Genomic DNA, 14,395 nt, shown 5'->3' with positions numbered 1-14,395 from the left:
TAACAAAGTGCACTTCATAGATGGCCTCTTGCATGAGGCAAATGCAGTGTTTGCAGCCCTGACTGAAACTCACACCAAGGACTACCATGATGGCGAAATATGGATTTTGGAGTACAATCTTTTCAGATGCGACAGGAAACACAGGCTACAGGGTGGGGTCAGCCTCTACATCAAAGATATATTCATCTGTTCTGAGCTGCTAAACACTACAAATGATATGGTGGAAGTGCTGATAATCAAAATAAAGATCTTAAATGCAGTTATTGGCCTTATATATGAGTCACCGGAGGCAAATCATCAGCAGTTTAAAGACCAACTTATGAAAACAGAACACTGCTTGGGAAAACCTCACAAATTCAGCCCCGAACATCATCCTGCTTGGGGACTTCAACCTACGGCACCTGAAATGGAAGAACCTAGCTAATACAGTTATATCAGAAAGAATACCAGGAAGTAGCCTAAATGAACAGGCACATGCAAATGACCTGCTACGGGTGTGCTACAGGTTTGCCTTAAACCAGCAAACAGTAGAACCATCTAGGAAGGAGAACACACTGGACCTCATTTTCACCAATAATGATGATCAGGAAAATAATGATAATAATATAATACCTGTTACTCGGATCACAACTTAATTGAAATTCTGACAACCATGGAGAATAGACCTTCAAAACCAGTCCCGATTTCCAGTGGAGGAGATTTCAGCAAATTCAACTTTAATAATAAACAGATAAACCAGGAGCAAATAAACCAAGACTTCACATAAATAACTTGGGAAGAACAGCTAGAAAATGCAAACCTGAACCGGTGCCTGGAAAAAATAAGCTCAGTAGCACTAGAAATATGCTCAAACCACATACAGTACCCCTAAGGAAAAAAAAAAAAAGAGGAAGAGATGCAGATTGGAACGGGAACGTCATTCCCTCTATAGGCGAAGAAAACGAATCGCAGAACAACTTGAGAGTCGCACCCTATCTCAAGAACGGCGAAGAAGGTTAGGTAGAAAAATAGAAACAATTGAACTAAAGCTACAAGAATCATACAAAGCCCAGGAGAGGCAAAGAGAACAAAAGGCTATCAATGAAATAGAGAGAAATCCGAAATATTTTTTCTCCTATGCAAAATCAAGATAAAAAAACTACATTTAGTATCGGGCCCCTGAGAAAGGGAGATGGGACTTTCACCGATGACAACAAAGAAATGAGCGAGATACTGAGGAAGCAGTGCGACTCTGTTTTCAGCGAGCCACTAAATACACTAAAGATTGATAACCTAAATGAATTTTTCATGGATATGATACCAACATCAAATCATATATCAGACGTCACCCTATCCCCACTGGATTTTGAAAAAGCCATAAACAGTATGCCTAAACAGTCCATTGAACTCCTTGGAAGGAAATGTATTGAGCTCGGTTTCACTCTCTCCACAAACAAGACGAAGTCATACTCCCATCACAAGCGGGGAGCAAATGAAGAACTGCAAATTAATGGTGTAACACTTGAATGGGTTGACCAATATCCGTACCTTGGCGTACCGATATACCGATATCACTGTCGGCTCTAACAAGGGAAAGAAAGAGGAGCTCAATCAACTCGTAGGAACATGCAAAAGTCGACTCAGGGCACTGAAAGCTATGACCTGGAATGGACATGGAGCCTCTATTGCCGTGCTTAAAATGATGTACACAGCCTATGTGCGCTCCGTCATAGACTATGCCGCACCAGTTCTGTGCACCTACTCCCAAAGCGATATGAAAAGGCTTGGAAGCATTCAAAATGAAGCCATGACAATCATTCTTGGAGTTCCAAGAACTGCCAAAACGTCTAATCTACGAGAGGAGTTGTCCCTCCCCAGTGTTAAAAGCAGAATTAAGGAGCTGAATGCTAAGCTTGCAATTAGGTTAGCCAGATATCCCCATTACAATGATATTGCTAAGAAAAAACTTGAGTTCTGTGCTACTTTCAGGGGGAAACAGAAGAAGCAAAAAAATGGCATAATAGATCAGTCTGCTACCTAGAAGAACTTCACCTGCTTGAGCAAGCCCGTGAGCTCCTGCCTGTAGAGAGGTTACCTCCCTGGGAGGATGACTCGTGCAAGATTATCATCAATGAAATGGCAACAAAAAAATCCAACATGTTACCACAAGAAATGTGGCACAAGTATCTCGAGGACATTTATAAAGAAGCCAGAGATGAACTAGATCAAATCTACACTGACGGGTCATTTAATCCTGTCAATGGCAGGGCTGGTGCAGCATACACGGTAATCAAGGATAATACTTTCCAACGCAGAAATGAAGAAAAAGCGCGTATTGAGAACTATGCCTCTTCAACGCAAGCAGAGCTAACTGCCATTGTTATGGCGTTAAGGTTTCTTGAACGGAACACTAATGGTGCAGTGATTTGCACTGATTCAAAAGCAGCACTGCAAAGCCTAAGTAAATATCGGGCAGAAAATCTTGCAATAGTCGCTGAAATTTAGAGAGCTGTGAGAGTACTTACCAATCAGGGAAGAGTCGTCAAGTTTCTGTGGATCCTCTACCATGTTGAAATATGTGGGAATGAACGAGCAGATGTGCTGGCTGCTGAAGGCGCTGAAGGAGACCATATTGAATACTTCATACCCAAGACTCTATTACAAATTAGAGGTATGGTCAGGCAACATCACCGTAACATCAACTGAGGAAAGGAGGATAGAAGCACAAACCAGTGAATCTGTACGCTGGTAGAACATGGTTGCAGCTGGCAATCCCAATCAATATGGACGAATAGGAGGAGGACGCGGGAGAGAATCAGTAATAGCAAGAATCCGTCTGGGATACAAATATCCATGAAGATACGGTGTAATGATCTGGTGCTCAGATCATTGGTTATCCCTTCTCCCCTCTCCCCTCCTTCCTTCTCCCTTTCTCCCCTCCCCTTGCCCGTCATTCGTCTCCTCCTCTCCCCCCCCCCCCCCTGTCGCCCATTTGTCAGGGCCAAGAGGTTGACCTGAGGGTGGTCTTGCAGCTGGCCCTCGTGATACCTTTGGCTCCCCCCACTCAGTTTTCCCTCTCCATCCACCTCTCATTCCCTCTCTTTCCCCTCTCACCGGTCCCTTCCCCATACCAGGCGAGTCAACTGTCCCTACTCTTTATCTTGGAGGAGACAGGCTTGATCATAATTTATCAGTGTGGTAAACATTGCTCGGAGGGCACTGGGCTCCATAGAGGCACCTTGTTCCCTTCTAATAGCTGGAGAGAGCTGACTCAATCTTCAGGAATTCATGTAACCTTCCACAGCAGATCATGGAAGATGATTGGCGGTAGATAAGTGCCAAGTCCTTATTGGCCCTAGAGAGCCAGACCTCAGGCCTAGTGTTAAATGGTTGGCCATTGCCAAAATAATGGGTGGAGCCCTGGGGTTGTATTAGATGGTGGGAGGAGTAATCCTTTCCACCAATAGGCTGGTAAAACAAAATTTCAGTAGTGTGTCTAGGGAGTGTGTGGAATAAGGGCCACAAGCCCGCATCCAAGGGGCTGAGGGCAGCCATCAACATCTTGCCCTCAGTGCGATTTTAAGGTATTGTGCACTTGATTCATGTCCTCAGTAGATATCCAATGTGCCTCTAGGGAAATAGAATAGGGTATATGTTCAAATTGACTTAATTTACATGTTTCATAAAATAAATTGTATAACTTGTCCAGTGGTATTCACTTAACTCCCCTTTGATATATTTCTCTACTTGGTAATTTTTATGTGTTGAATTGGAAACCCCCATGTTCTCCTACAGTTAATAGATACTAAAGTTGTCCTTGGATTTAAATAAGTAAAGTAAATTAAACAAACTATTTCCCAAAAATTATTACTGAAGTTCATATTACCCGGGAGTCCATGATTACTGCTTCCTTGCCTTCCTGGGGGATCGGTGATAGACACATTCAGGTATGGGTGGTCGGGAAGGTGGTGGCAGTGTTTAATGGTTTTAATGATTTATTATTATTTTCATAAATTAATAAGCCTTGTCCTTGATGTATCTTCCTCATTTAATATTCCTCTTATATCCGTGGCAGTCCAGTGAGGGGTCATACTGGGCTGTACCAGTGTTAAGCTGGGGTATTGAGTGAAGAGAGAAAGATAATTACAACAGGGATAGCGTTCAGAACGTTTACGAGAGTTAAGGGTTATTACAACGGAATGGAAACGACTGTTGATCAGCGAAGCTGCAGAATTTGTGATGAGAGTGACGGACACCGCCTTGACCATTATCTACGTGAATGTGAACACCTGAGACATTAGAAATATGTGTAGAATAATGAACTCCACATTGTTTGAATTAGGAAAACACTATTTGTCAAATTTTGATACTGTTCTTAAAAGATTCTCCCATTTTGCACCCGCAAGATAACAGTGCTTTCCCAAAAAAGCGATGGTTTTCTGAGGAAAAGAAAACGTATGTCTGGAAGCTGAGTCTAACCGCCCAAGCTGCGCACGCAACGAGCCGAGGTTATTTAAGCTCTGCCTGCAGACTGGGTGGCCCCCTGTCTCGACAAGCAAGCAGCTGCTCACTTACACTTCTGTCCATTGCCCCAGGACGGGGCCATTCCAAATTATTATGCCTCGGCTGGGGTCACTTCAGTTTCTTATTCACCTATTAAAAACCTATTCAATAACCACAGAAGTTCACCTTAATTCTTTCCTCAATGACTGTGGGATATCTGCTGTATAGCCTGAATTCAAATTATAATCTCATTTAACTACCTTTGTGTACTCTAGCTCTGCCTTTCTCTTCAAAAGGTTTTAACTTTAGTTAAAAAAAAGAATAATATTGTCATCTTTATTATTGTCTTTTTTTCTTTTTACTCCCATGTTCCATAGTACACTGGCTTTGCCTGTGTCCTCTAGTATTAACTTCATTATCCAGTGTTCCTGAGTGTATCTCTATTTAAACTACCTCAGTTTGTTTTAGTGTAACTTTAGTATTCAACTATAGTGTACTTATAATAGTATAGTAAGCAAGCTTTTCATCTTATAGATTTCATAATTGTTTTTTTTTACTTTTTTGGTCATCTATTGTTATTAATTATTCTAGTTAATTCTTTACATTCCTAGTTCCCATTAAGTTTTTTTTTCTTTTTACTTAAAATTACCATTAAGTTTATTTTACTTTAGAATTTTTAATCTACTTTTTTCTTTGTTTTCTATTTTGTAATTTGCCATTCTTGCCTTGTTTTCCTGCAAACAGCCTTTTTATGCAGACAAGTATAGACCCAGAACTAAACCTCTTATCCACTATCTATGAAAATCATCACTTCAATGATCAAAATTGCAGATATTTTACAGCACATGATGTAAACAATGTATTAACAGATAATCACAATATCTCTGTAATCAACTTGAATGTTAGATCCCTAGGTAAACACTTCGATGATGTTAGTGCCTTGATTGAAACTGTTGACAACAAATTCTCTTTTATTATACTTACTGAAACGTGGTTGAAAGAGGATACTACTCAACTCTTTAACATGCCTAACTACTCGGCAATTCACAACTGTCGTCAAATGCAGAGAGGTGGTGGTACTGCTCTTTACTACCACCAAGAACTAACATGCTTAAAAATAATTAGAACTAGAGACTGCTGTGGGGAGTATATCTTCGCCAGCTTCAGAGTCAAGGGTGCCGAGTCTGTCCTGTCTGTGGGTGCAGTCTATAGAATTCCTAACACTGATGTGTCTGAATTCAACTCAAACCTTAGAAATCTAATACTATATAACAGATTGAACAAAAACCATCTAATTATCGCAGGGGACTTTAATATTGACCTCTGCGAGCCTGAACACCCTACTGCTGTTAGCTTCCTCAACTGTATGAATTCCTGCTTCCTCATACCCTTAATCACTAGACCAACTAGAATCACTGATAGTACTGCTACGACTCTAGATCACATCTGGACCAACATAACCTCTCCGCTTACTTCAGGTATAATCACCGATAGCACTACAGATCATTACCCTACATTTCTCTTAACTAACATTAGCAAACCACCTCTAGAGACAAGGGAGTTAAGCTTTAGGCTGCACAATGAAACTGCTATAAACAATTTTATAACTGCTGCTGATAATGTCAACTGGGAGTCCGAGTTGGGTAACATAGGGGACATCAACCTAGCAGTGCAATCTTTTCTACAAACAACTCTTAGCCTTTATAACACCCACTGTCCTATGCTTACAAAACAAGTCACAAGCAAAAGACTTAACAATCCTTGGCTTACAAAGGGAATACTTAAATCCATTAACAAAAAACACGACCTTGAGAAGAAGTATAGGCTAGGAACAGTCTCCAAAGAATTCTCAAAGAATTACTCGTTATTGCTATCTAAAATAATTAGACGAGCCAAAACTAAATACTATGAAGATAAATTTACCCAAATAAAGAGCAACATTAAAAAAACTTGGAGCACAATTTCACAAATATTGGGATCAAAGAAGATTTTAAATAACAAACCAACACTCCTTTCCAATAACGTTGGTCAGCTTTCAGCCTCTGATTCTGCTATCGAGTTCAATAGGTTCTTCTCTTCCATTGGGTCATCCCTTGCAAATGATATTCCATCTTCCGGTACTGATGTTAAGGACTATCTTACAGGTAACTATCCACAGTCTCTGTACCTAAAGCCTACTAGTTCCACTGATGTCAATGAAATAATCCTTTCCCTTAAAACCAAGTCTAGTGCCCTCGAGGAGATACCAACTTTAATTTACAAAAAAGCCTCCAGATCTCTAGCCCCTGCTATTGCATTGCTCTTCAACAAGTCACTTGAACTCCAAACCTTTCCTGACATTCTAAAAAAAGGAAGAGTAACCCCTGTCCACAAATGTGGTGATCTCACAGATGTTAACAACTGCAGACCTATATCAATCTTGCCTAACTTGTCAAAAATATTCGAAAAACTAATCTACAAGCAGCTTTACTCTTTTCTAGCCAAACACAATATACTTAGCTCTTGTCAATATGGCTTCAGACCCAAAAAAAGCACTAACGATGCACTTATTAGTATGATTAACTTAATTCACGCAGTTCTTGATAAAAAGGAGTTTCCTGTTGGGTTATTTGTGGACCTGCGTAAGGCTTTTGACACTGTCAACCATCAAAACCTTCTTCTTAAATTACATCATTATGGAGTCAGAGGACACTCCCTGCAATACCTCAAATCTTATCTTACTGACAGGCTCCAGTATGTTTCTGTGAATAATACTATTTCTCCCACCCTACCCATCAACATTGGTGTTCCTCAGGGCAGCATACTTGGCCCTCTCCTCTTTCTCATCTACATTAATGACCTTCCAAATGCCTCCCAACACCTCAAACCAATTCTATTTGCTGACGACACAACCTTCATTTACTCCAGTCCTGACCCCCTTGCTCTAAATGCCACAGTAAATACTGAGCTAGAGAAAGTCCATCTTTGGCTAACTGCCAACAAACTCACCCTTAACATTGACAAAACGTTTTATATTCTGTTTGGCAATAAATCCTCTAATCAGATAAATCTGAAAATAAACAATACCCAAATTTGTAACAAATTAGATGGCAAATTCCTTGGCGTTCTCATCGACCACAAGCTGAATTTCCAGGGTCACATTCTAAATATATCAAAAAAAGTTTCAAAAACTGTTGGCATTCTTTCTAAGATCAGATATTATGTACCCCGCCCTGCCCTGGTTACTCTCTATTACTCCCTTATCTATCCATATCTCAACTATGGTATTTGTGCTTAGGGTTCTACTACCCAAAATCATTTACGTCCTCTTATTACCCAACACAAAGCTGCTATTAGGACAATATCCAACTCTGGCCCCAGACATCATTCGGTACCCTTACTCAAATCTCTGAATATGTTAGATATTAAGTCACTGCACATTCTCTCTTGTGTATTATACATATATAAAACGCTGAACTGTAATGCCAATCCTGACCTCAAAAGCTTCATTGAAGGTTGTAACAGAACCCATGAGCACCACACCAGAAATAAATACAGTTTTGATATTCCTAGAGTACGACTTAATCAAACTAGAAATGCTCTACAAATCAAGGGACCCAGAATGTGGAATGACCTTCCCAACCATGTTAAAGACTGTACCTCTCTCAACCAGTTTAAGATAAAAACTAAACACTACCTAATAAATTCCCTGTAACCTACCTTACCCCTCTATTGTCAACCCATGTCTGTTATTTATTTATTTATTTATTTTTAATCAACACTGTTTGTCAACCTATTGTATTTGTGCTGCTTTTTCAGTCATGTTCCCCCTTTTTTTTTATCTTTATTTGTATTTGTTCTCAACACTTTTTATTCTTTATGCTCAATTAGTATTAAGTTCTAGATATTAATGTTTTTCTTGCCCGAGACGCATTGCGTAATAGTGGCTTTAGGCATTGTATGTACTAGCTCTATCTATATATCAATCCATTAATGTAACATCACTTGTATGTATGTACCCTTCCTGAATAAACATATTTATTTATTTATTATTTTATGCCCCAGGATCGGGCCACTTCAGTTTCTTATGCCCCAGGACGGGGCCACTTCAGTTTCTCATGCCCCAGGATCGGGCCACTTCAGTTTCTTATGCCCCAGGACTGGGCCACTTCAGTTTCTCATGCCCCAGGACGGGGCCACTTCAGTTTCTCATGCCCCAGGACGGGGCCACTTCAGTTTCTCATGCCCCAGGGCGGGGCCACTTCAGTTTCTCATGCCCCAGGACGGGGCCACTTCAGTTTCTCATGCCCCAGGACGGGGCCACTTCAGTTTCTCATGCCCCAGGACGGGGCCACTTCAGTTTCTTATGCCCCAGGACGGGGCCACTTCAGTTCCTTATGCCCCAGGACGGGGCCACTTCAGTTTCATATGCCCCAGGACGGGGCCACTTCAGTTTCTTATGCCCCAGGATGGGGCCACTTCAGTTTCTTAGGCCACAGGACGGGGCCACTTCAGTTTCTTAGGGCCCAGGGTGGGGCCACTTCAGTTTCTTAGGCCCCAGGGCAGGGCCACTTCAGTTTCTTAGGCCACAGGACGGGGCCACTTCAGTTTCTTAGGCCCCAGGGCAGGGCCACTTCAGTTTTTTAGGCCCCAGGGCAGGGCCACTTCAGTTTCTTAGGCCCCAGGGCAGGGCCACTTCAGTTTCTTAGGCCCCAGGGCAGGGCCACTTCAGTTTATTATGACCCAGGGCAGGGCCACTCCCATTTTATGCCCCCATGCTTCAGTTCTGCCACTGGCCGGGGCCACTTCAGTTTCCTGTAGCCCAGGGTGGGGCCACTTCAGTTTACAGTGGCCCAGGTCGGGTCCACTTCAGTTCTATGCCCAGGACGGGGCCACTTCTGTTTATTATGCCCCAGGATAGGGCCACTTCAGTTGTTTATGCCCCAGGACGGGGCCACTGCCATTATGCCCCAGCAGGCTGGGGCCATTTTGGTTTATTATGCCCCAGGCTGGGGCCCCTTCAGTTCTATGCCCTTGCCTAGGCCAACTTCGGTTTCTATGCCCTTGGCTGGGCCACCAGTTCCCGGTGTGTCCGGAAGAAACTGCGGCCTCCCAGGCTGCTGGTTTATCCAGACGTGTTGTCTGCCAGGTGTATCCTGGATGTCACTGTGGCCTCCCAGGCCGCTGGTTTATCCAGACGTGTTGTCTGCCAGGTGTAGCTCGGAAGTTTGAGGCCGCTGGTTTATCACGGTGGTTTATCCTCCCCCCCCCCCCCCCCCGCTTTTTTTCACTTGTCCGGGTTTTTCCCGCTAAAGTTCTGTCAGTTTGATAGTTACCTTACTTCGCTACAGTCTAGTTTCCTGGAAGATCTTATTCTCTTCCTTTCCCCTTAGTTTGCTCTAGACACTCCTCTCCTCTTTGCTAGTGTTCCTTTTCATAGTTTTCCTCGGGGGTATCTTCCTGGGTTTATCAATTAATGACAGTTGCCCAGTTTGCTTCCGGAAAATGTCCCCCCCCCCCTCTTACAAACTAATTCCAGCTGTACCCTTAAGGGGTAGGTTCCTTGCCCGTCACGTTCCTACTGCATGCCCGCTTCTGCCCACCCTTACTGCCTTAATAATAATAATAATAATAATAATAATAATAATAATAATAATAATAATAATAATTTTTATTTAGGTAAGGTACATACATAAAGAGATTTTACAAAGTTTGTTGGCTTTATAGATAGAGCTAGTACATACAATGCCTAAAGCCACTATTACGCAAAGCGTTTCGGGCAGGAAAAACATTAATGACTAAAGCTGAAAACTAATGGGTAAAAAGAATAAGATGTGTTGAGTACAAATAAAAATAGAGGTAAAAGAGGGGGGAACATTGTTGAAAAAGCAGCACAAATACAATTACAAATTATTACAGAAAATTACATTCAAACAGCGTTGATTTGAAAACAAAAAAAAAAAAACATACATGGGTTGACAACAGAGGGGTAAGGTGGGTTACAGGGAATTTATTAGGCATAGCTTCGTTTTTAACTTAAACTGGTTGAGAGAGGTACAGTCTTTAACATGGTTGGGAAGGTCATTCCACATTCTGGGTCCCTTGATTTGTAGAGCATTTCTAGTTTGATTAAGTCGTACTCTAGGAATATCAAAACTGTATTTATTTCTGGTGTGGTGCTCATGGGTTCTGTTACAACCTTCTATGAAGCTTTTGAGATTAGGATTGGCATTACAGTTCAGCGTTTTATATATGTATAATACACATGAGAGAATGTGCAGTGACTTAATGTGTAACAATACTTCCAGAACCGACTACGGAAGGCGCACAAGGTACACCATTGATGAACGAGCAAAAGGGATGGAGCCCGAGGGCAGACTACTGCATCCATGAAGTCGACGCCACCCTCACCGCCGTGGGGCGGGCCGCAGCGACAACGACGGACACGGGGTCGACCCTGGGGAGTCGGCCTCAGTGTAGGCGACTTCCCACACCCGCCCTGGGGCCAGCCTTACAGGATTGGTCCCTGTGAGGGCGGGCTCCAGCGATGACCCGTCTTACGACATCGTGCACAGCGCCCTACTTGGGCGTACAATCCCTGCTGTACGATCACCTCACAAGGACATTGCATGGGGGGTACATCTTGCCCTCTAAGCTCTGGATCGTCGCGATGATACTCCGTTGGCCTCTCCTAGGACGCTGTTTAACTTGCAGCATGTTAACTGCCTAGTAGAACGGCTAGTTTAATTTTTAATTGTAAACAGTTAGTTTAACTGTTTAACTGCCTAGTAGAATGGGTTTGGTACCTTTGTTAGTCAGGAGAAACCCGGCTGTTTTTAATTAAATGCCCTCTCCTGGGATGTGGGCACGGTTGCTGTCGCTGGCCCTCACGAGATGGGGGGGGGGGGGTGCTCCGCCCTAGCCTACTAGCCCCTGGCCGGGCCACTCCGGCCGTTTTATTGACCTAGACTGGGCCATTTCAGTTTATTAAGCTCAGGCTGGGTCACTTCAGTTTTCAGGCCACAGGAAGGGTCACTCCAGTTTGTTATGCCCAGGCTGGGCCACTTCAATTGTAATGCCCTAGGCCGGGCCACTTCAATTGTAATGCCCTGGGCCGGGCCACTTCAATTGTAATGCCCTGGGCCGGGCCACTTCAATTGTAATGCCCTGGGCCGGGGCACTTCAATCTCCTATATGCCCCAGCCTGGGACACTTCAGTTTACTTTGCCACAGGCTGGGCCACTTCCGTTCTCTTACGCCTTGGGCCGGGCCACCTCAGTTTCTTGTGCACATGCTAGGCCACTTCAGCAGATTACGCCACACGCTGGGGCCATCTGGTTTCTTTTGCCCAGGCCGGGCCACTTCAGTGTAATGTGCCCAGGCCGGGCCACTTCAGTTTATTCTGCACCGGGCTGGGACCGCTTCAGTTTCTTATGCCCCAGGCTGTGCCACTTCAGTTTCTTATGCCCCAGGCTGTGCCACTTCAGTTTCTTATGCCCCAGGCTGTGCCACTTCAGTTTCTTATGCCCCAGGCTGTGCCACTTCAGTTTCTTATGCCCCAGGCTGTGCCACTTCAGTTTCTTATGCCCCAGGCTGTGCCACTTCAGTTTCTTATGCCCCAGGCTGTGCCACTTCAGTTTCTTATGCCCCAGGCTGTGCCATTTCAGGTATTATGCACCAGGCTGGGCCACTTCAGTTTCTCCTGCACCAGGCTGGGACGCTCCAGTTTCTTCTACCATTGGAGAAAAAAGTCCACTACGGGCTCACCATAGCCCGTGCTGCTTGGAACTTTTTGTTCCAGGTAGCGAATCTTTAACAACAACAACTTCTGCCACTGGCTGGGCCGCTCCAGTGTATTATGCCCCAGGCCGGGCCATCCCTGAGCTCTTTCTTCCCCACGCTGAGCCCCCGCGGCAACTCTACAGTATGCACCGGGTCCTGCCGCACCGCTACGCCACTGCCTGGGCCACCTCTCCTCACCCCTAGGCCCCTTGCCACGCCCCACGACTCAACGATTGCAGAACGAAGCCTTGAGGATAATCCTTGGGTGCCCTCGTACCACAAAGATACTTAATATGAGAAAGGAACTTAATATTCTGAGCGTTGTTGATCGTGTTACTGAAATTAACTGTTAAATTGGTATAAAAATGCTTAGGCTAACTCATCCTAATCCTTGCACAGAAGCCCTCCAGAATTTCTTTATTGAAGATCAGCATTGTTCCAAATGGATAACAAAAACTGGAACTCAACTCAGAATGTATGGGGTTCATGATTTGTACCAAGAGAAACAACAACGGCACTTTCCTGCACTGTGGGAGGTTACACCCTTTCCAGTTTTAATCCCTCCCTTTCCACCCAAGAAGCAAATTAGAGATCAGCCCAAGCTTCGTCTTGAGGCAAAGCTCAACGCCTTAAGCCATATTGATGCTCTGTCCACAGAGCATTCTCTCTCTCAAATTATATACACTGATGGTTCCCTACACCGCACCACGGGTGCAGCTGGAAGTGCAGTTGTCCTGACAATGGGCGATGGCCTATACTTTGAGTGGGGAGTCCGTATAAACAACTGGGCCTCTACCCTTCAGACTGAACTATTTGCCTTGATCCTTGCACTGAAATGTGTACAAGTCTCAAAACTTGATACATTAATTGTAAGTGATTCCTTATCATCCTTAAATGCTCTCAACTCTTTAAGACATAACTGTAACATGCTCGTGCCCGAGGCTAGACACAAATACAACAAAATTATTAAGGATGGTAACAGAGTCCATTTCATGTGGTCTCCATCTCATGTTGGCCTCCGAATGCATGATAGAGCTGATAAGTTAGCCAAAGAATCTGCCTTTAAAGGAGCCGTTGAGTGTAACCTTGGATTGTCAATGAGCAATCTGAGAGCAGCAGTACACCGAGAACTTCAACAAGATCTTGTAGATCTGAGGCAAAGTGAAATTGACACCAGTAATTCCATCTATCATCATACTATCATGCAAGAGGAGCCACACATCTATGGATCATCCAATGAAATCAACAGACTTCTAGATGTTACTACTGCTCGGCTTAGACTCGGTTACAAGTATCTCTAGGAATTCTCATTATCTGCTGATGTAGACCTGACCAAATGTAAACTGTGTCAACAAAATTATTCGCACACCCTCCGTCACTATGTGATGGAGTGCGAAAAGATACGTGAATTTAGAGACAATTCTATAACCAATGTTCCAGCGATGTGTCAATATTTCATTCAAAATGATCTGCTACCAGAAATTTTAGCCAAATATCCCCAGTTTGCTAACTGTAGGTAGTAACTAAGTGATTGTAACCTATCCACCGCTGCCCACTGGATGGGGGGCGGTGTGCAGGACAAACATATAAATTTTGACACTAGCTCTCCACATGTCAGTTGCTTAATTTAGAACCTGTACTTGAGGTCGATCTCGAACCCATTGTTGATGTGATGACTTATATTGAATTTTGTAACTAGCTCATCAAGACTGTAACTTGCTTAGCTAAATGAATTGTGGGGTTCAGTCCCTGAGCCCATTATGTGCCTCTGTAACCCTTTCCACTACCGCCCACAAGATGGGTATGGGGTGCATAATAAATGAACTAAACTAACTCAACGATCCGACGTCTCCGGCAGCTAAGTTATTTAGTACCTTCCTCTCATTACGGTTTTACTAAGTAGTGGTACCCTTACATTGCTACGGTATGGTTATTCTGCAATATTATTCTCCATTCACAGGCTGCCATCTCCACGGGACCACGCTGACACCCACAACCTTCAGCGGGATACCTTGCACGGCACCATGCTTCGTTTTTGTGACGGTATAGTTCTTCTGCATTATATTCTAATTTTTTCACAGGGGGTACTTCATTATGGTCCCTTCTTCTCCGGGTGTCGGCGGTCTCTCTCTACGCTGGCGTTCCTCTCCTT

The sequence above is a fragment of the Procambarus clarkii genome, chromosome 63 (genome assembly GCF_040958095.1).
Source record: "Procambarus clarkii isolate CNS0578487 chromosome 63, FALCON_Pclarkii_2.0, whole genome shotgun sequence".
NCBI classification, from domain to species: domain Eukaryota; kingdom Metazoa; phylum Arthropoda; class Malacostraca; order Decapoda; family Cambaridae; genus Procambarus; species Procambarus clarkii.
This window is presented reverse-complemented; position numbering follows the sequence as displayed.